Here is a 24,368-nt window from a genome sequence, read left to right on the forward strand (position 1 = left end):
TTTTTTTTTAGAGTAAAACTTGACCTGCTTGTCAAGAGTTAAAATAGCTATTTATTTCACTAATATTCGAAACTCTATTTAAATGTGATAGGAAGAAAAAAAAAGAACAATTCCAAAGCAAACTTGGTAAAATCCTGAATGATAAACTTGCACAAAGCTGCTTACAGGAATGCCACAGGTTCTGAAATGAATCGCCCTAACCTTATCACGTTGGGTTTAATACAGAGTTAAATTTGTAGTTTTATGAGTCATCTGATCAAAGCCCTGAGATTTATGGGGACATGTGGTGACAGAACATGTGACCTAAAGTCCTTGTTGGCGGCACAACTACATTCCTTATCTTCCAGAAATTTTGACAAACTGCCTAGTGCTGATTTCTAAGCAGCAAAATCTGACAAAAGCAGCATGGCAGAGTGGTACCACCAACAAGAGCGACAGACCAGCCAGTTCCATGTCCAGTTCAACACCCACAGCTCTAAGGTCTGTAGATAGATCCTGATCCACTAGTTGAAATGTGTCTTTTGGAATGTTTCTAATCGTGCTTTCTGGGTGGGGAAATATTCTACGAATTCTTTATTTTCTGACCTAACACTCCACCCCAAACCACTTTTTTTTTTTCTTTTTTTAAATTGAACTGTTTTCTTGATAGAGAAGGTTGAAATGATGGTTGAAATGAGGGCATCTCCTTGGAGTGGGTAATGAGACCCAGACTCTTTCTCTCTTTTACTGCTCTCCCCACCAAGACATGCTGCTTCTCCACAGGCTTAAAAGCAACCGGCCAACTGACTGTAAACCAAAACGGTGAGCCAAAGTACACCTTCTCTCATTATCAGTTGATTACCTCAGTTATTTATTATAGTGAGAGAAAATGATTAACACAGGCATCCAAGACTTAATCAAGGAAAGAGAGAGAAGGAAAGCTATTAGGCAGTAAGTAATATCTTGGCTATAAATTTATATCATCTTAGATTTGCATTCTGAAAAAGTAATCATATGAAAAAGCACACTGCATATTTACTCCTGGCTTAATGAAATTAAGGAACTATGTAGCTGTATTATAAACCCCTAACCTAGACTATAAATAATACTTTCATTTAGAAAGTCCTTGATAAACCAAGGACTGTGTCTAACTCTTATAATTTAATCTATGTGTTATATGAATACAATTATGCAGTTAATAAAATGTATAGTATTTGTATATATAAATTTCCCTTCACAATCTGCTAATTAGTCTTATTTCTTTGTACATAGTAATGCTCTAAGCCAGGCAAGGTGACATATATCTGTAGATCCAGCTATTTGGGAGTCTGAGGAAGAAGGTAGCTTGAACCCAAGAATTTGAGGCCAGTCTGAGCAGCATAGTGAGACCCTGTCTCAAAAGAATAACAACAACAATAATAATGACTTTAAAAAATTATCAGTGCCTTATAATTTTGCGTAATAGTGGGAATAATAATGCTTTGAGCAGTATTCTTTCTTACTGTGAAATTCTCAGTGATATAACCATTTGGATGTACAGCTTAGTCACAGGCTAATGAGTATCCCCTGGGTTGCATTGCGATTAATGTATCAAAACACCTGTATTTATCCTATACAGCAAAAGGTGTCATGGTAAAACATTTCCTTAACATGGAGTGAATGTGAGATTTGGAGAATATTAGATCAGGGCAGTAGCCAGAGGACTAATGATGATGTGGTTTCACCTGAAAACAACCTTCAGACATGAACTCCCAGGACACCATTAGAGGAAAGCATGAACACATAGTTTTATTCTAACATAAATCAAAAGTGAGTAAGCATTGTATTCCGATTTCCCCTAAATTAAATTTATTTTGGAATGGCGACAAAACAGAGATGAATTGCAATTGAAGAACATTTTTCATCATATTCTAAACATATGTAAACAAAAAATAAAGCTGAAAACCCATATGCCCTCTCACCCAGCCTCAGGGAGCCACCTCATTGAAACCATTTGCTACTACATGGAAAATAACCAAAATGGATTAGACCCGCGGAACAAAAGAAGTGACATTATAAACTCAAGTCACAAGCAACAAGATCCCACAGGGAGTAAATTCCTTAAAAGGAACTTTCAAAATCCCTTTGTTCTAGGTTTATCAGCTTAAGGGGCTTAATTTCACAAAGCTTTAGAAAGGAAGAACACTGTGGTACACACTTCGATAAGTTCAGGTCTCCTAATCCTTCTAAATTGCTCTGTCTTGTTTAGAAAAGATCTGCTTACAACCATCTTTGTGCAAGTGTAAACACAAGAGCTCTCAGATCACTCTTGGTGCTTCAGATCTGCCAGACATCATTCATGTCTCATTTTACAGGCAAACCCTTAGCACCACCACAGGCTTCTGAAGAAAACCAAACCAAACCGTAAGGCAAGGCGCACGTACAAATCTTTGCATGTCTGGGCTTCCCTATAAGGGCATTGGGTTTTATTCCCATCACAACTCTTGTTTACAACTTTCTGAATTTATAACCACCCTCTTAGACATCTGCAGTCATCACTTTTTCTCTCTTTTCTAAGGACAAGCACAGTTCTCTTTTTAGGACATCAAACAGGTATTTTCTCCTACAAAACCTTAAAGGGAGATTTTCCCGCCCTGTGTTTTTAACATTGAAATAACTCAAATGTAAGATTCTAATGCTGTCAACAGGATTAGCATGAATTTCTTTGACACTAAAACTTTAATATTTCTGGAAAGTTCCATTAGCTGCATGTCAGGCAAACGGGGCTCTAAACCTACAAAATTTATTTATTCACTATTGATTGATAGTGTATCTCTCCATTTTCTTTGTATTTCATAGCATCACAGACTTTAAAAGACAGGAGCAATCTTAGGGTCTCATCCAATTCAATACTCTCATTTTAGAGAGAGGATCTCATATCGAAAATCACTAATTTAATGCACCCTCCCCACTCCAGAAACACTAACTTCTCTTCCGATCTTCTCATTTCAGTGTACTTATTGCTCTCTCCACTGTACTATGACCCAGATTCCCAGCCAACATCTAATGACAGGGTTCCTATCACAAGAACATTGCAAGGTTCACACAAAATATTTGACCTGGAAGTATATGGAAAAACAGTAAACATAACCAAAATGTGAGCTGTTAATAATAGCTGCAAGATGCAAGCTCAGATATGCCCTTTAGAAATTGCTTTCAGATTTTATAATAAGGTATTATGAAGAAAGAGATTCCATTTCATATCTATCACTGGCAAAATTCTCAATCTCTCTCCCTTCTTCCCTCCCTCCCTCACTCCCTCTCTCCCTCCCTTCTTCTCTCCCTCCCTCCCTCCTTAATATAAACTCAAAATACTATGCAGTAGATTAAAACATTTTTTTTTGACTTTGCCTCTATTATGATACTGACACTGTAAACTTTTTGTAGTGGACTGAATTGTATGTCCCTAAAGTTTATATCCCAAAGCTCTAACCTTCCGTGTGCTTGTATTTGGAGGTAAGGTTTTCAGGAGGCAATTAACTAAGGTTAAATGACATGATAAGGAGGGGGCCCAGTATGACTGGTGACCCTATAAGGAGAGGAACAGAAAGACTTCTCTCTCTACAGGCACACAAAAGTCATATAAACCTACAGCAGGATGGCAGCCATCTGTGAGCTGAGAAAAGTCCCTCACCATAAGCTCAGCTGAACATTGATCTTGGACTTCTGGCTTCCAGAAGTGCGAGAATACATTTTTGTTGTTTACATCCCAAGTCTATGGTATTTTATTGCCTAAAATGTTACCTATTTTATTACTTTATTAGCCTAAGCTGCCTAATGTACCACTTCAGAGTAAACAACAGAAAAATATCAGTTAAGAAACACCACATGGAAAAGTATGAACTTTATATTGATAACAATCAGGAAATATTTTAAAAGTCAGCTGTGTATGTTTATTGTGACTAGTCTTTCCCACATCACTCCCTGACACATCTGGCTGTTAAAGTCGTCAACATGACACTCAGCAACAATAGGAAAAACAACAACAAGCCAATCAGATCCTTAACATCATGATAACATCCCACTGAAAAAATGCAGCATGCTCTATTCCAGAGCAATAAAAAATGTTGTGGTGTTTTGCTTATTTCTAAAAATATAATAGTCCTACAAAAAAAAAAGCAAATAATTCATCCTTTCATTGGCAAAAAACAAAAATATCTTCAAAGAGCAAAATCTTTGTGACTTGCTTCCTCCCGTTGGTGAACTCTGGGCTGATCCCTACTTGGAGCTGGTGACAGGATGCCACAATACTCAAGTTCTTTCACCCAGTACCAAGCATTTTAACAGCTGAAACTGCCTGGGTACTAATTATTTTCAAGGAGTTCTTTCGCCTTCCTTTCCAGCTTGTAGTTTCAACAATTGTTTTCTTTTCTTTTCCCTTTTTCCCCCCAATATTGTTTTTCTCTTTTATGTTGCCAGAAAAAGCCAGGCTTTTTTTTTTTTTTTTTTTTTTTCAAAGATTAGATTACCAGCGAGTGAGTTTCCTTTGTTGAAAGGACGAGCTTTCTAACAAAGGAGGTGCCTTTCAGGGTAAAGCAAGATGCATTAAAACAGTGGGTCACAAGTCTTAGATAAAGTCCTTCTTCATAAACCTAAGCAACTTTGTGAGCTTTCCGGATATTGGTACTAATTTCAGCCTTTCTTTCTAAAAACATAACAAAACAACAGTGAGGAAGAAAAAAGGCACACTTATCTTCCAAACAACAATTTCAATAATAAGTTTCTTTGTTTGAAATTCAAAATAACTACCCACTATGTTATTTACTGGGAAAAAAAGGAACATATTTCTATTGATGTTATGGTTTGGATGTGAGGTGTCCCTCAAAATTGCATGTGTGAGACAATGCAAGAAGGTTTTGAGGAGAAATGATTTGGAATTAATCAGTTGGTGGGATTAATTGAATGGTAATTGAAAGTGGGTAGGTTATGGCTGGAGGAGGTGGGCATTGAGGGTGTGGCTTTGAAGTATATACTTGTATCTGGCAAGTGGAGTCTATCTCTCTGCTTCCTAATCATCATGTGAGCAGCTTCCCTCTGCCACACTCTTCCTGCCTCAGCTTCAGCTCTGAATAAACTTTTTCTCCTCTGCAGGTGTTCTGGTCAGACCCCTTGGTCACAGCTGCAAAAAAAATTAAAAAGCTGACTAAAATAATTGGGCATAAAATAAACTGAGTAATCTTCATATTCACACCTCACTGATTACACTTTTTAATATTTTCATTAGCTTAAATTAAAAAGCAAGGTATAAGGCTGGGGTTGTGGCTCAGAGGCAGAGAGCTCCCCTAGCACGTGTGAAGCCCTGGGTTTGATCCTCAGCACCACATGAAAAAATAAATAAATAAATTAAATAAAGGTATTATTTCCAACTACAATTAAACAATAAAATATTTCAAAAAAATATCAACAATTTAGAATCCCCTGAATAGTTTTCTCCATTCATTTATTGCAGCTACCGAAATATTCAAGGTTATTTCCATTAACATTGCAGAGCAAGTGTTCATAAATTAATGCATCTCAAAAGCTATTTTCTATACATTGTTATTTCTTTGTCTGGACTTGATTTGGAAAAGAACTGTGGAATATTAAGAAAAAATTTAAAAGGATACAAAGCTTTCATACCAATCCTGAGACCTAATTCTAGCAGAAAACAGCTCATTCCAGGTCTTGCCTCAGAGGAACAAAGATGCCTACTAATTCCTACAGGGTCTCATGACCTACTTTGGTAGAATGCATGACTTTCTCTTTCCAGCCTATGTCAGCACCCTTGGTTCCCACTGCCCCAACTGAGTCACAAATGTATCCCTTATCCCCGACCTCAGCCTCCAGTGAAAACAGCTTAAGACCATTAGTACCTGTTTTGTGTATGGTGAAGGATGAAAAATGTCCAGTAGATCCAAAGCCAATCAATCAGATTAGAACAGTAAGAGAGCAGGCTCTAGGACTCAAGTTATTTTTTTTTAAAGTCTCTTTGATATATTTGAACACATTATTTGGAGCTTTATACTTATAAGAATTTGGGAGAAACTAGTAATAGACACATGCAAAACTAGACAAATAAAACAAGCAAGAGAATTAAAAAAAACTAAAAAAAATAAATCTATGACTCATGTGAAAATAATATTTGAATAAACATATAATGATTAATTTTGGACTTTTCAGATTATTATACAGTTATGGTGGGATAAGGGTTGGGGGTAAAATGTTTGTCTGTGTTTGGAAGACAGAGTGAATTGGAGGATCTATTTTCCATATTAGGAAGTAAATAATATTACTGTAGATAAAAACTCAAAAAATAGTAGTATAAACATGTTGTATAGGGGTATGAAAGATGGTATTAGGAAGAACAGCTAGAATACATGGAAGTGACTACATCTGGGAAATGGGAATTATTGGGAACCAAGGTTGTAGCAGAGAAATTCCGATTTTCATAAATTTTAAAAGTTCTTTTTATTACAAACACTAAAACAACTATTTGACTTTTGGCACCATACATATTTTTTAAATCTTTTTTTTTTTTCAAAATAGATTAAGATGGGTAATTCTTACAAGACTCTGACATGGAAAGGAATGTGGAGTGTTCCTGCCCTAATAGCTCCTGGTGGGAGGTAGTGGGCTAGGAGCAGAATAAAAAGAGAGGGTTATAGATCCAATACTGGGTCTGGCAGGCAGGGTCTACAAGGCACATGAAGATTTAGCAATTTGCATTGACAATAATGAGATATTCACCTAACTTCTGAAAGAAACCTAAAAAGTATATCCTTATAATATGTTAATCAGTTAAGATAATTATATTAGAAACATTTAAAAAATAAATGAAAACTAGATATTCTTTTAGAGAGCATCTGATATTCTTAGCTGGCTTAGAAGCACCCCCCCCCTAAAAAAGTGAAAAATAGAAACTTCAGATTAATATTCTATCATGTGCAAAATTGACTAAGTAAACCTGGAGTGAAAAACAGATTTGATCATATTGTTTTCATAATAGTATTTAATACTAAATAATATTACAAAATTGAAATCATAAATATATCATTTAATACATATACAACCTAAATTTATGTCAAATCAGTCATTTCATGACTTATATAGTCTAACATATTTATATAGTAATTTTATTAAATGAGTTCCATAATGGTATGTCTATTATTTATTATACAGAGTGAAGTCTACTAAAGCCCTAAAACTATCTTGATCCTGCTGTATAAGTACACAAAAAAAGTACTTCAAGAAAAATGTTAGTAAAAATATTCATATGTATACATATATACATACTCATATTTATAAACAATCTTTCCAATTTGTAAGTATAGTAAAAAACTAACTTAATTCAAATTTTATATTGCACATATAAAAATTTCAGGCAAAGTCATCAAGTATGTTTGTTCTTGTCCTCATTACCTGAGTTCTTAATTCAAAACTAGGGTAATAGAAAAATAAACCATGTATTCTGTAACATCCTCCTCTGTTGTAATTTCTCATAGTTATTTTCTGATTCTCCTCTTCTGAGGATCAAACTTTAAGCAAATAAAAATCATTGACCTAATTCCTTTAGGGGACCCAGGAGAGAGTGTGAGCAAACCCTCCACATTGGGTATTGTTTATGACGTCTTAAGTCCCTTCCTTTTCATTGCCTATGCTTTTGCTGGTGTCAGGGTTCTCCCTGGGTCATAAGCTCCAACTCCACAGATTGCACATTAGGCAAATATATTCTTTATGGGAGCAGTTAATGCTGTGGGAAGAGAATTCTTGGAAGCACAGTCCAGAGGCAGCCTGATTTCATAGAGGTAGTAAACATCATGGGAACAATGGTTGACATTGGCCAAGCTCCACCATAAGGAGGCACATGATCACAGGACAACCCAAGGGGAAGTGAGTATAAAAAAAAAGGCAAAACCTAAGAATCAGTCATGGAAGGAAAAGGGAGAAGATTGCCAAGAAATCCAGGCATACAAACAAATGAGTAATGTTTTTCTCTGGTTGTTCAGTTGCACATGTGTGTTTTCTGGGGCGGGGGTGGGTGGGGGTGGGTTGTATCTTAAAAACTCAAAAAGTAATTTATGAAATAAAAAAGTTCAAGTTTATTATCTTGGAATTTAAACCCTAGAAACATACTTTCACTTTTTTTGAGATGCTTATTCTCAATTTGCTTTGTAAAGTATTACTTTACACGATTCGCAATTAAGCCTTAGTATTTGTACAAAGTTAGTCTTACTGAATTCCCTCAACCTAGGTGGATTTTTATACCTCATTAAATAGTTCCCTGTGCTCTCAGAGCAACAATAAACTGATCAAGAGGCAAAAGAGGGTCACCATTTTTTTTCACTCAAACTTAATGAAAATGTTTTCCTCTTCCAATCATAACCTCTTTGACAAGTTAACAGTTTTTGAATATTGTAAGCACTGTTTTTCTAAGTGTCTACTTTGAAAATTCCCAGTATATGCTAACATTCTTAACACATCTTATATCCAGTGTTACCAAAACCTATTTTTCCCTTGGCTTCAGTCTTTTTCAGCCATTAAATGGTCTTGAAAATTTTATTGTAAATTTCCACATATTATGAATCAATAATTGTTCATATAAAGTGTTTGAAATCCACCATGTCCTATCTATTCAAACTTCCCCAATTTCTCTATGCTTCCTTTTCTGTGTTTCCAAATATATAAATATCTCAACCAACAGATGGCAAGTGGAAGCACCAATGATCACAGAAATCAATCCAAAGCTTTTAAGCATGAAATGACCCTGAGGCAAGTAGCAGAAGGAATAAAGAAGGAAAGCTTGAATATTTACAAAGAAAAGGAAGGACTGCTTGTCTTTTCATGTAGTTTGGAGAGCCATTCATAAAACTGGACCATTAAAATTGACCAATTCATTTCATACTTTGAATCACATTAATAAGTCACATTGAAAGAGGCACTGGGTTTTTTGGTATTCAATATGAAATAACACGTAAGTGATATAATCTTTTTTAATGCTATTTGTTTTCATTGGAAAAGAAACCTACACATCCTTTGACTTTAAAGAATTTCTGTATGTTCTTATACTATAACCTACCACGTAGGCTCTTGGTTTTTAATGTTTTTGATATGAAATGTTCTTGGTCTTTGGATTCTTCGCAACTGATAAAGAAACCATGGTGATGCAATCCTAAAGCATGACCACTTCCTGGTATTTTATCTCAATAATTACTCATCTCACATGATTCTGCTCTTAATATATGACTATGAAGAAAAAACTTTGAACATTCATACTGATACATTTTAAATGGATTCCAGTGTCACTTAATCTGGATATAATGGATAATTAGAGAGGAATTAATGTTTTCATTTTTAGCTAAAAATCCAATTAAATCTTTTGAATAACTTTAAAATTTTTAATTGTGTTGTATATTTCACATTAAAATCATTAAATTTCCTTTTTTATTTTTATTTTTTTTTGCTTCTTCACAATGTAGTCTAGAAGAAAATAAAAGTTATATTAAAACAACATAAAAATGTGAACAAACTAAGTGTCTGTTCGCAGGAATTGAAGTGCTAACATCTGACATCAATATTTTCTTTGTTGTACCTCTTTATTGCTCTTTATTCTAAGTAGTAGATGAAGTATTTTTTCTGTTCAAATTCCATCCTCTAAAACTGCAAAGAAAATGTGATGACAAGTGTGTTTACTTATAAGAGGTCGTAAGCAGTACAATCCAATGTTGTTGGTAGCATAACACATCAGAATGCGCTGGATCCTGGTGCTCCAGACCTTGGCTAGAGACCTGGCCAGCACCAGGAACCGTGCTGTAAGGGAGGCATGCCAAAAAAAAAAAAAAAAAAAAAAGGAAAGAAAACAGTCTAACAATGGAAATTATGTGAAGTTAGAAAAGTGTTCTGAACATAAGATAAGGCTAAAGTTCCTGATGTAGCCTGAAGGGAGATTTATGATATAGAAGATCCAGAAAGACCAAAGTCTTCAAGAGGCCAGCTCTGCGAAGAGAGGGAACAAAAGCATGCCTCCAAAATGTGGGCTGTCTATTCACCTCACAGATTATTCCTTTTGCTGAGAAGAAGCTTTTCAGTTTGAATCATCCAATTTAATGATTCTTGATTTTTAACTCTTGAGATATAAGAGTCTTACTAAGGAAGTTAGGGTCTAATCCGACATGATGGAGATTAGGGCCTAATTTTTATTCTATTAAACACAGAGTCTCTGGTTTAATTCCTAGGTCCTTAATCCACTATGAGTTGAGTTTTGTGCATGGTAAGAGATAGGGTTTTAATTTCATTTTGTCGCACATGGATTTCCAGTTCTCCCAGAACTGGAATTTGTTGAAGAGGCTATCTTTTCTACAATGTTTGTTTTTGGTGCCTTTGTCTAATATAAGATAACTGTATTTATGTAGGTTAGTCTCTGTGTCCTCTATACTATACCCTTGGTCTACAATTTTATTTTGGTGCCAATACCATGCTGTTTTGTTACTATTGTTCTGTAGTATAGTTTAAGTGATGCCACCTGCTTTACTCTTCTTGCTAAGGATTGCTTTAGCTATTCTGGGACTCTTATTTTTCCAGATGAATTCCATCACTTCTTTTTCTTTTTCTATGAGGAATGTCATTGGGATTTTGATTGAAATTGCATTAAATCTGATAGTGCTCTTGGTAGTATGGTCATTTTGACAGTCTTCATTCTACCTATCCAAGAACAAAATAGATCTTTCCATCTTCTACTGTCTTCTTTAATTTCTTTCTTTAGAGTTCTGTATTTTTCATTGTAGAGGTTTTTCACTTCTTTTGTTAAGTATTTTTTTTAGTCTATTGTAAATCTTCTCATTTTCCTTTCAGAGGATTTGTCACTGATATACAGAAATGCCTTTGATTCCAGTAAGAATGGCAGCTACTAAGAATACAAACAACAATAGTGTTGGCATGGATGTGGGGGAAAAGGCACACTTATACACTGCTGGTGGGACTGCAAAATGGTGCAGCCAATATGGAAAGCAGTATGAAGATGCCTTAGAAAACTTGGAATGGAACCACCATTTGACCCAGCTATCCCACTCCTCTGTATATAACCAAAGGACTTAAAAACAGCATACTACAGGGACACAGCCACATCAATGCTTATAGCAGCACAATTCGCAATAGCTCAACTGTGGAACCAAACTAGATACCCATCAATTGATGAATGGGTAAAGAAAATGTGGTACATATATGCAATGAAATACTATTCAGCATTAAAAGATAATAATATCATGTCATTTGCAGGTAAATGGATGGCGTTGGAGAATATAATGCTAAGTGAAGTAAACCAATCCCAAAAAACCAAATGCCGAATGTTTTCTCTGATATAAAGATGCTGATTCATAATGGGGTTGGGGGAGAGCATGGGAGAATTAGACAAACTCTAGGTAGAGCAAAGGTAAGGGAGGGAAAGGGAGGGGGCATGGAAGTAGGAAAGATGGTGGAATGAGATGGACCTCATTACCCTAAGTACATTTATAAAGACACGAATGGTGTGACTCTACTTTGTGTACAACCAGAGATATGAAAAATTATGTTCTATATGTATAACATGAATTGTAATGCATTCTGCTGTCGTATATAACAAATTAGAATTTTTAAAAAAAATCATTCCACTGAGAGTTCATACCATGAACTAAAACTCACATGGACAAGAGCTTCACTTGTTCCAAAACTGAAAGAAGTCTAGTCTGATAAATAGAATCATGAGGGAGAACAGATCAGAAGTAATAAAGTAATAGGTTGTTGACTTCATGAGCAGCTGCTTTGTCCTGAATGTGACCGGAAGGTTTTAAGCAAAAGCAGTGTGTATTAACTTTCTACTTCTGCTTAAACAATGAGTTCAAAATGTAGATACCTAACAACATTTATCACCTCACAATTTCTGTCATTCAGGAATGCAGTTGAAGTCAACGGAAGACACTCACTCAGGTTTTTCACAATGCTGTAATCAAAGCATTCACTAAGGGTGTAGCTATCTCACGACTGGACTTGAGTGAGGTCCATTTCCAAGCTCACTTACTTTTGTTAGCAGGGTTCAGTTCCTTGTGGACTGTCACACTGAGTGTTGGCTGAAGGTCATACTCAGTTTTCTGCTGCCTGGACCTCTGCATAAAGCGATTCACAGCATGGCAGATTGTTTCATCAGAGAACATATGGAGAAGAAAGAGAGAGAGAGGAAATAAAATTGAAGTCACAGTCTTTGGCAACCCAAGCTCAGAAGTGATGTCCCATTACTACTGTCATGATCTGTTCATTAGAAAATCAATATGATCATGCAGCTCTCAAGGAATTACATAATGGCCCGAATATCAACTGATGATGGGCTTTCTTAGAGGGTGCAAAATGTCATGATCTTATAATTTTAAAACTAGTTCTTAGTGAATAATGGCATGTGGGGATCCAAAGTACAGTCAGCCAAACCGATTAGAAATAGCCTACAGAATTTGATGATACATTTGATATGGAAAGTTACAGGAAAAGATTCAAGAATTTCTAACATTAGTAACTGAGTTGATGATGATTTATTTTTGGATGATAAATACAAGTGTAAAGAAAGTCTTGATTAACTATTTATGAAAAATCAAAATATTGACTTTTTGCTTCAGGAATTTTGCATATGTATCTACATATACACATATGTGTGTGTGTAGTTAAGAATACACTACATGTTTTTTTAATCTGATTTTATTTAAAGGATAAATATATAAAGGATAAAAAAACACTGTAAACAACTAAAAATACATGTAACTTTTCTTAAAATTCTAATTGTATTCTTTTTATTCATATAAGGAAGATCAATAGACATAAACTATCAAAAACCAGATTTTTATATCCACATTAGAGTCTTCTTATAATTTAATAAAATTTAATAAACTGATCTATAAAATAATAAGCTTCCTGTTTCTGAAGGTGTTTAAACAGCATTTAAAAACCTGCATGTCAGAGGAACCCTTTATGAAGTAGAAACTGGATTAATTTATCTTTAAATACTCACACATTTTCTGTTCAATAACCCCATAAAATATTTAACAAAAGTATGGCCAAATATTAAGTTATTGTAAAAGTCATAATATCTTTTGACTACCTTAAGAAAATTTACCTTCATAAATTCTCTAAATATAGGTCATAGATTTTATTTGTAGGAGAAACAGTAGAATAACTTGATAACGTTATTCTAAGTTTCCTTTATGTTGTGTTTCATGGGATAGTGAAGTATGTTCTGATGGATCTCAGAACACTTATCACTCATTCAGAGCATTGTGAGCCATAGTCATTCAGAAGACTCTTAGCAGTTCTACTACCAAACAAATATATATCAGGTCAGTGATCCATCCCACACTGAGTTCACTTGTAAAATATTACTGAGGAATGGTAAGGCCATTTCCCAGAATGTAATAGGCATAAAGGTCCAAAACGTCTGTGTTCATGCAACTTGAGAAGGTGAGAAATTTGACACAAACAATGGTGAGAAATTTGACACAAACAATGGAATGTATTAGCACCATGGCTAGATAGTCATACATCCTCATCTTCTACAACGTGAAAGAATAGGAATATGCTGGAACTGGTATTATTTTTTTCTTTTTAAAATGATTTCAATTAATTTTATGTCTTATTTTATCTTCTGTACTACTTTTTATTGAAATATAGAAGGCATAAGTTTAATACTGAAATTTCTCTTTACTGTGATTACTCCACATTTATTATTTTGAGAAGGTAGACATAGTATTTACAATGAGTCTTCCATCTTATGACAATGGCATGTCATTCATTTATTTGTCCTTTCTTCATTTATTTCAATAATTTTTATGTCATAAGTCTCTGAAGAGAAGTTTTCACATCTACCATTTTACTTATTCATAGGCATTGGATGTATTTGGTACTACTATAAATGATACTATAAACATAACTAATATATGTGTATAAGAAAGAAGGTGCATGATTAGCCACCGAAGGTAACCATTGTTGTGACATTCAGCCTCATTGATTAGTTTTACTTTTGGCAGGAGGAAGGGATTTTATATAAATGGAATCATCAAGTATATAATCTATCATGTCTGACTTATTACTATCAATTTATAAAGCAACTCATCCATGTTCTTACCATGAAACAGTCTCCAGTTGTGAAAGGAAATCTTTATTATTTTGCCTTTCACATTGAGATCTTCAGTCTACATGTAATCTTCAATCCATCCATAATGAACTCCTATATATGGTGTGAGAAAAAGTTTAGCTCAATTTTTCTTCCCTTTGAATATCTAATTGACCCAGCCTCACTGAATGAAAATTTGAAGGTTATTTTTTTTTTCCAAACAGATACTCAACTTATCCAGTATCATAACAGGAAATGTGAACCTTTCACCATTAAATTGTTTTAACACTTTTGTGAGAAATGGTGTGATTGTTGATATGCATGTGCCATTTTGGATTTTAACTGATTTTTCACTGTATTACTTGTCTGATTCTGTCAATGCCACATAGTTTTACTATATCTTTATAATAAAACTTGATAGTTTTATTATAAAGATATAGTATGCATTCTTAAAGATTGTCTACTATTCTTCGTTCTTTGACTTTCCACATACCAGAGACAGTTTTGATCTATACACATACTCACACACGTACACACACCTGGAGGGAATTTGATGAAAATAATTGTGCATGTATTATTTGGGTGAATATTGTTTATACCTTTAAGTGATATGTTCTCTAGTCCATACATATGGTACATTGTTTAATTTGTTTACTTAGTTTTCATTCATTCAATGTTTGTTAGATAATTTAATTTCTTAATGGTTTTTGGACATTTTATTACTCACAGAGTAATTTTCTGTGTGGAGATTTGGCACATCTTTCATTTGATTTATTCCTAGGTATTTGAGATGATTGATACTACTTTAAAGAATATTATTTGTGTATTTCATTTTGTATTCATTAATTATAAAACCCATCCAAAATCAGCCAGCCAACAGAATATAAAGAGAAAAAAATGTATATATGTATATATTTAGAACATGAGTTTTGAGATGATTTGTTAGAACACAATAATCAACGGACACAACTTTATTAGTTTAATGAAATCTCCCTCTATCATCAGTTTGCTGTGAGGTTTCTCAGAAAAATCAATATTGATACTATCTAAACAGATAATCATGTTTTCCCTTTTATTTAATTAATGTGAATCACATTGATCAATTTACAAATATTATCATAGTAGAACAAATTCTGCTTTATGCATTATTAGATTAATTCTGCTGATATTTGGTTTTATATTTTTGTTCCTATCCCCTTGAATAAAAACTATGTCCATGATTTTGGCATGAACTTATGCTTATACATTAAAAAGGTTTGGAAAAAGCCGTGCACTTGGGTGTCTGTAGTTCTAGAAGTGCAGGAGATTGGGTCAGGAGGATGACTTGAGCCCAGGAGTTCAAGGACAGTTAGAGCAAGATGCCTTTTCAAAGAGAGAGAGAGAGGAGGGAGGGAAATAAGAGGGAAAAGGGAAGGAAAGAAGTAAGGAAGGGAGGTAGGGAGGGAAGGTGGGAGGGCTGTAGGAAAGAAGGAAAGGAAGAAGGAAGGATGGGAAAAAAGAAAAGGAAGAGAAGATAAAATCAAATCACTCAATAAGTGTGGAAACTTCCATTCTAAAATGAGTTTGTGTGGTAATTGTAATATCTGTAACCAACACTTTTGGGAAAAAAATCACAAATGCAGTCCTTGGGTTTGGGAATTTTCTTAGTGGAGACTTTAATTTGTGGATTTGGTGTTTTTTAAAAAAATATTTATTTTTTTATTGTCAATGGACCTTTATTTTGTTTTTTACTTATATGTGGTGCTGAGAATGGAACCCAGTGCCTCACACATGCTAGGCAAGCGCTCTGCCACTGAGCTACAATCCCAATCCTGGATTTGGTGTTTTAAAAGATGGAGAATAAAGAATATAGATACAGATAATAAGGAAATTTACATTTAATCTTTCATCTTATGTCAGCTTAGTAGGTTAAACGACAGTGGTCACTTAATGTTTTTGCTATCTCAATTTACTTCCTGTGTCTCTCAAGTATGTATAGACAGCTTATTTTACTTTATTTTACTTTCTTCAATAAGCTGCACCCTCTTTTTCTTAAAAAAAAAAAAAAAACAGTGGTAAGTTTTCTAAAAGTCTACAATTTTAATACTATTTTCAAACAAGCAAATTGTGGCTTTATTTTCCTAAACTGTTAATTTCTGTTTCATTGATTCTTATTTTTACTTTTTATTATTTCTTTCCTCATATTTTAGTTAGCTCTTTTTACAACTTCTTCACATGGAAGTTTAGTTTATTGATTTTTCTGAATTTTCTTTGCTTCTGAATGATACCACTGATAGCTATGCCTTCCTTCCTCTGTGCATGGCCAGCAACATTTAAGAGATTTCTGTATGCCAATATGTTGTCATTATGTTTTAGTTCAAAATATTTTCTAATTATATAATTTCTTCTTTGGCATATGGGTTATTTACAAATACTTACTTGGAAGATTATTGCTTAATCTTCAAAGTTCAGGGATTTTATTAGTTATCTTTCTGCTTTTGTTATTGTTTTTTATTTCCAGCTAAACCACAGGTGTTTTTTTTTTTCCATATAGATTTTCTCTTGATTTCATTTCCAAATTTTCTGAAGTTTCTTGAGACTTGATTTATGTCTCAGCATTTGTCAACCTATTTGGGCAAATGTTCCATGCACATGCACACTTGAAAAAAAATTTATTTTGCAGTTGTTGAGTGCAGTTTTATACACACACATCATATGTTCATGTTTTCTGTATATATAGATACATATTATATATGCCATATATTATGCCAAATTGTTTAATTAAATAGTTTTAAATTCTTAGACCTAAACAATACTTAATTTTTGTCTGTTTCATCCATCATTTACTGAATCGGGCATATTTTAGTCTCAAATTACTATGGTGAATCTTTTGTCCGTTTTTTATCAGTTTTGAGCACATAGGATAAGTTGTATACAAATTTAGGCCTTGCATATCTTTCTACTGAATAAATTTACTGGTAACTACTCCCTTAAATATTTGACTGATAATGTTGTAGTTACACAGCTCTATGTTGCTTTTAATTTTAACTACTGTGTTCTTACATTAAAAACACATCTCATGGAAGAAGTAGTATAGCTATTTTAATCTTTAATCTAATGTTTACAATGATTATTGGCTAATGAATTTGGATTTATTAGAAACACTTCACTATCTTATAACTTATTTCATCAGTTCTTTGTGTCTTCTCACCTCTTGACATATTTTTAAAATTATTTTAATTTTTCCTTTTCTTTTCATTTTTTAGTTTGTTAGTAATACATTCTATTATTATATTTTGTTGTTGTTAAGGTTCTTTTAAAAATTGTGTCAAGGTATAAGCAGAAATTTGCCATTTTAACCATTTTTAGTGTATAGCTCAGTCGCGTTAAGTATATTCACATTGTTTTGCAGTCAGCACTAGCTTTCATTTCCAGAACTTTCTTTCATCTCCCCAAACTGAAATTCCATGCCCATTAACACAGTAACACCCATTTTCACCTGTACTGGCAACTGCTCTGGGTATTTCATATAAGGGGATATAATGTAGTCTCTGTTCTTTAATGGCTGCTGTTTCACTTAGCATACTGCTTGCAGGATTCAGTCATCAAAGTTTCTTTTTAATGTTAAATAGTGTCTCATTGGTATCTATATTTACCGTTTTGTTTTTTTCTTCATTAATACCCACTTGAGATGCTTTCTTCTTTCGGTTGTTAATGAACATGGATGCACAAATATTCATTCAAGTTCTTACTTTCACTTCTCTTCAGTATATACCCCAAAGTAGAATTGCTGGATTACATACTAATTCTGTTTAATTTCTTTTTTTTTTTTTTTTTTTTTGAAGAACCATGATGCTATTTTCCACAGTGGCTTACCATTTTTTCATTTTCACTAACAACACTCAAGAGTTTCAATTTCTCCACATCCTCATCAATAATTTTGTTTCTATTTTTGTTTTCTCTTTTGGTTATATCCATCTCATCACAGTGAAGTAGTAAACCTTGTGGTCTTTGCTTACATTTCCCTAAAGATTAATGATGTTGAGCATCTTTGCATGTGTCATTGACAATCTGTATAACTTTTTAAGAGAAATTTCTATTTAAGTCCTTTAACCATTTTCAAAATCAGATTGTCCTGTTGTTTGGGGGTTATATCACTAGCCTTTTAACTGCTACAGGAGCTGTTCAGTGTGCATCCTTGCTTTACTTGATACCTAGCATTTTTTTCAATATCCTTGGCTTACTAGAGTTGACATGAAATTCAGACCTTTATCAATATCAAGGCAATGCAAGAGCCTTTGGCATTTGTAATGCTATTATTGTACTCAACTTTTTCACTAGTCTAATGACTTTTAACTCTGCATTTACTTTAAAACACACAAATATTATTATTGTTGGGATGATAAGCTGGTTATCACTTTAAGCAATCTATTTCCATTTAGACGTGCCCACTTATTTCCATTCCCCATTCTCTTCATTTCTTGTTGATCTACTATGCTTCTTTCTGGTATAATTTTAATTATGCTTAAAGATTCACTCTTCATAATTATTTATTATAGATGTGGAGCTGAAAAGTTTTTATTATTTATCTGAAAATCTCTCTACTTCACTCTCAATTTAAAAGAATATGTCTTATAAAGTATAGTATCTAGCTTGGCAATTTTTTTAATTCTTAAAAATGGTATTTCAGTCTTTTCTGTCTCTCATTGTTTCTATTGAAAAGATGAATATCTGCCTTATTTTTTCCCTTTGGAAGTAATTTATTCTTTAAACCTGTCTGGTTTTAAGATTTTCTGTTTGTCTTGGTATTCAGTAATTTTAGTCTGATATGGATGAGTATAAGATTTGTTTGTTTGTATAAACTGGTTTGTGGTTTGGAAAAGTTATTGAATCTGCAGCACAAAGTCTAAAATTCGTTTTGAAAAATTCTATACCATTATTTCTTGTAATGTAATTTTGGTGTCATTCTCTTTTCTTTTGGTGACTACAATTATATGTATGTTATAACTTTTCATTTTAATTCATAACTTTGTTAACTTTTTTCTTAGCATCCTTTTATTTATTCAATTACAGAATTTCCATTTGAAACTTTGAATAGATTCCAATTCTCTTATCCTACCCTCAATCTTTTTATCCATTTTGTTCTGTTATTATTGTTGTTGTTTAGAACCAATGTTTTAATCAAAGCCTAGAACAGTAGGCTTTTTCAATCCCTTAAGATTGAAATTAGGTTATATAGAACAAACTCAACAAAGATTCAAAGATTCAGATGAATTTCATGACTATTTTTTCTATTTCTATGAGGAATGTCATTGGGATTTTGATTTGAATTGCATTAAATCTGTATAATGCTTTTGGGAGTATGGCAGAGCTATATATGGTCTCTTTTTATGGTCTGCTGTGATTCTCACCACTTCTTTCACTTCCTTCACCTGCAGTAATATACTTAAGATATAAAGACTCAATGAATATTTTAGAGAAGAAAAGTTATATACTTGTAAGAGTTTTGAAAATAATCTGGATTTCAGAAAGCCCAGTTTACCATTAAATGACAGAAATCCAAAAGAGAGATTTAAAGGGACTAGAGGCAAGGAAAACTGCAATAGGAGATTGGAAAAGTCACTGAAGTTTCAAACTAATCTTTTCATGGTGAAATATAAGTAATATTTCATATACCCAAGCAACACCTTCAGGCATCACCAATGCAAATGGCAGAGATAAGTTTATTTCTGTTAGTAAGTCAACTACTTACAGGTGAGTATATTAGTGTTCTCTGGAGTAACAGAAGCAATAGGAAAGACAGATGGATGGACAGATAGAGAGACAGACATACAGACACATATTTATTTACCATGCAAAATTGGCTTGCATGATAATAGAAGTTCAGAATTCCAAGAACTAGAAGGAAGAGCCAGAAGAGCCTACGTTATAGTTCTGGTTCAAGCTTGAAGGTTTAAGAAGCAGAAGAAATTACGTAAGAGTTTCAGTTCAAGCTCAAGGTCAAGTCTAACTCCAAAGGCAGAAGACTATCTCAATTCAAAGACAGGCAGAGAGGAAAAAATCTTTCTTACCTAGCCTTTTATTCTATTCAGATCATCCTCTCATGAGATGAGTCTAACCCACACTGGGGAGGGCCTTCTGCTCTATTTAGTCTACCAATTCAACTGTCAATCTCATCCAAAAACACCCTCCTAGACACCGCCAGTAAAAGTGATTAACCAAACACCCAGCACCCCATGACTCAGTAAAGTTGATGTCTACAATTAACAGACTCACCAAGATTTCATTTGTTTAGAAAGAACTAGAACTGGAAAGTAAAACGGTTTTACATTTGTTTGCTTTTTCTTATTTTGATTTTTTTTTTTATCTCAAGGTTACCATGACACATTCTGAGGAGTCAGTAAGGTGTCCATCTCTCTGCCATCCAGATCCTATCTGTATGTGGGGCTCAGCTGCACTGTGCACTGCTAACTGGCCCATTCGTGCTAGATGAGAATCTTTGGCTGGGACATCATCAGTTTGTCATGGAGTATTCATATGAACCACAGGGACTGCTAACCTTTCTGTTACACCACTAAGTCTTCATGTCACTTCAATTAAGTATTCGTGTCTCTCTGCAAAACAAACCTGGAAATCTGTTTTCTAATTGATTAATGTATTTACCATAAATTTTAAAATGACAAGAGCAACCTGATGCAGTAGTGCATACTGCCCAAACTGTAAGACAGTAAGACCCACCTTAAGCATTGTGAATGGTGAAATAGTCAAGTGAATCACCTTTTATAAATTACCTACTTCAAAATGGAAAGTATTTCATTAATCTTACACATATATTTAAACTTTAGAATAGTAATACTCTGTTGAAAGGAAATTTCCACACTTGATAATGAAGATTCTTTATCTTATGGAAGATTTTATCTCAAGTTTGTTTCTAAAAATACGTTTGAGAGGATAAAATATTCCATGGTAAAATCACAATAAAATTTTCACATTAAAAATGACAGCTCCTATGTAAAACATTTCTGCAAGAATTCCAAAGCTTCTACTAAAATGTCTGGCATTTCTATAAAACCCTACTAGATATTTTTGGTATAACATAACATTACCTCAAGGAATTCCACAGGCTGTCCCTCCCCACATCTGTTAGCAAAATTCCTGTCAAACACAGCCTTGAAATGTGGCTCTGAGACCTCCAACACGTTCAGTCAAAACTGATGATGTAAAGTAGTCATATAAAATTACAATTGTGTCTGCACTGAGGAGCTGGGGGTGCATTACTTTAATCTCCTTAATTTCCAGATGAAGAATTAGATTTAGAGAAGTGAAGAGATGTGTTAAAGTCACATAGCTAGTTGACAGCAGATTTAGTTCCAAAACAATGTTATCCAAAGAACATTAAAAACTTTGCTCCAGATGTTTTTAACATAGAAGAAATTTATTCACTGAAGGTCTAGGGATGTAAATGGTAGGGATTTAAAAGAAGTAGAAACTATCCTGGAAGAGTTTGAATTTTACAAAACACCTAAATATATCCATATCTCTTTTAGTTTTGTATTGTTTATCAATTTTAAAGAATGGGAATTCAGTCAAAATTAATAAGAGCTGGTACATTATGGAAAGCACAGGGTCCAGATATTATTTTTTTACCTCCACAGCATACCCTCCAAAGCATACATGTATCTGAATTTTAGAAATAAATAATGGCAATGATTTCTTTCCTATATCCTTAATTGGATCAACTGGGAAAGAGTATGTGTGTGAGAGAGAGAGGAAGAGTTTGGGGGTGGGGGTAATTTTAGAAAGCCTATGAAACAGAATAAATGATGCCAGATTCCAAAATAGGCATGGGCAAATATAAAATACCATGAATTTTTACTAAATCCTATTCCAAGAAAAATAACTATTTCATTAATAAACGGTACTCTTGGGCACATTTTTTCTCATAACATAAATACCAAGATATAAATGAGGGCAGAACAGAAGTCATTAGCTACGGCTAGCCCACTAGCACAAAGAGACACCCATGACATTCACTCCTCCCTCCCTGGACTTTTATTCCCCAAGCCTGTTGGGTCCAAACCCTAACATTCTGCTTTTTCCCCTCTAACTTACAAGCTTCAAAACAGGCAGGAAGGTTGTGTTTTGCAAACTTTTTCTGGTTAAAAATGACTCTTTCTATTTCCTTCTTCTATTTAAAACTTCTTCTTTCATAATTCTGTGACTTTTGAGTAGATGTTAGGAAGCAAGCAATCTGGTTATGTAAGTTCAAATAAAGCTTATACAACTAGTAATTTGATCAACCTTTCCCAGATACAGCCTTAATATAAATGAAGGCTTTATCCTTAGCTTGAATGAATATGCAATTTTCAGAGAATCTGAAGTACAGTATAGGTTAAGCACTAATTTACATATGTAAAATCTGAAATGCTCCAAAATCCAAAACTTTTTGATTATCCACCTGATGTTGTACATGAAAAACCCCGCACCCAACCTCAAGCAATGATTCATAGCCAAAAATGCAAACACACTAAAAAATATTGTGTAAAATGGCCTTCAGACTGTATGTACAAGGTATACATGAAACATAAATGAATTTTGTATTTAGACTTGGGTCCTGTCTCCAACACATCTTATTATATATGTACAAATATTCCAAATTCTGAAGTCTGAATCACTTCCAACATTAAGCATTTCAGACAAGGAATGTTCAACCTGTATTCACAGGAAGAGCCTGGGAATGATAGATGGCCTTGTTCTCCCCTTTGCTACTCAGTCAGGCCTTTTGAGCTGTCATCCCCTGTTGTTTAAGGCTCTCTCCCTTGAAGCTAGACTTTACACTAAGGTAGGGCAAAGGCAGGTAGCAGACCTCCCTCTATTATAGAATGTCTTTTTTAAAGGTAGTATTTCTCTGTGTGATTTTCTCCTGCACAGTTTCAGCACTTGTCAATCACAGATGCCTGCATCATTACCCAGTAGACATTTCTTTTGAGATTAGGCTTCACAGTCCCTTTTAGCCTGGTGCTGTTCATGGATAAAGCAGTTCATTGAGGTAAGAGGATTCTGCAGGGGCCATCTCCATGTAGTAGTCCACCTTTGCCTGCAACTTCTCTGAGCAGAATTACAATGTTATTTATGGTTTCAATGTCGTAGCCTTTCAACTGCTTACAAGGATGATGGTGAGTAATTCTGTTTTTAGCATGGGGGTAGTTGAGAGAAGTCCCTTAATATGATATATGTTTTCCCAAAGGAAAAGTTTTTAATGATTTGAGTCTGCATGTGATTCTTGGGGAGTTAAGTAATTTTACCTGCTAACTTGGCAATAGGGATGTGGATAATTAAAAGCAGGCATTTCACAAAATATTAGAAACCAGAAATTTAGAGACAATGAGGGTGTTGACCTATCTTCATAATGTTTCCACCCTTTGAGTATCTTGGAGAAATTAAGAAATATTGGCTGATACTGATCCTTGCTGTAAAGAGCAATGGAGGTAGGCAATTCTGCCAAGAATCTGTTCTTTTAAGCAATTCACAAAGGAGGCCAGACTGGTGTGCATTTTCCTTACTTAAATGTTTCTGGTTCAAATTATTTCTTCCAAAAATCAGTTCTGGCAGGATGTTGTATTGGTATCTAGATGGTTATAGTAGGAAGCTGGTTCCAATTCCAAAGTATATTGAGTAATTAGGTTCAATGGAATTGATCTTCTCAGAGATAAGACCAATGACTTACTCTTTAAAACATTTTTCATCAGCAACAATGTTTTCTCTTAGATGTAGCCCATCAACAATCTCGTGTGTGTGTGTGTGTGTGTGTGTGTGTGTGTGTGTGTGTGTTTCACTTCCCAAACTCTCACAATGGACATTTTAAAGGTAATATTTCAAATAGATATTTTTTTTTTACATGTGTAAAGGTGCATAGTTATATCATTCAATACACCAAAGGTCAGATTTTATGGAAGAAAAATCTTATTTTTAACTGTTTAGTGGTGAACATCTTATACTCCTTATTAGCCATCTTTATGGAAAGAGAAACTTAAAAGCCTACTAACATCCTTCCATCATTATAAGTCTTATTTCAAAGAAGTTTAGAACTTACTCCAATTACCAATGATGTGAAATAAAATTATTGATTAAATCTTTTGTGCTTGATACTGTAGTGCTGTTATTTTCTGAAAATAAAGTCACTTATCTAGAACCACCAAATCATACCAGGATTTTTATCATTCTTTTTGAATTCAGGTTTACAAAAACTCTTAAGATTACCAAACAACTA

At 34.0% G+C, this 24,368-nt stretch overlaps 1 long non-coding RNA gene across 5 annotated transcripts in view; it reads left to right on the forward strand.

Annotated features, from left to right (window-relative positions):
* Window positions 1–384: 384 nt before the first annotated feature.
* The window catches only part of LOC143408440 (uncharacterized), a 71,825-nt gene continuing 47,841 nt past the window's right edge, over window positions 385–24,368 (forward strand). For all 5 annotated transcript variants that reach the window (XR_013092488.2, XR_013092486.2, XR_013092489.2 and 2 more), the window contains exon 1: window positions 385–480. This is a non-coding gene — a long non-coding RNA (uncharacterized LOC143408440). The remainder of the gene's footprint in view (window positions 481–24,368) is intronic.

Source organism: Callospermophilus lateralis, chromosome 10, assembly GCF_048772815.1.
Source record: "Callospermophilus lateralis isolate mCalLat2 chromosome 10, mCalLat2.hap1, whole genome shotgun sequence".
Lineage (NCBI taxonomy): Eukaryota > Metazoa > Chordata > Mammalia > Rodentia > Sciuridae > Callospermophilus > Callospermophilus lateralis.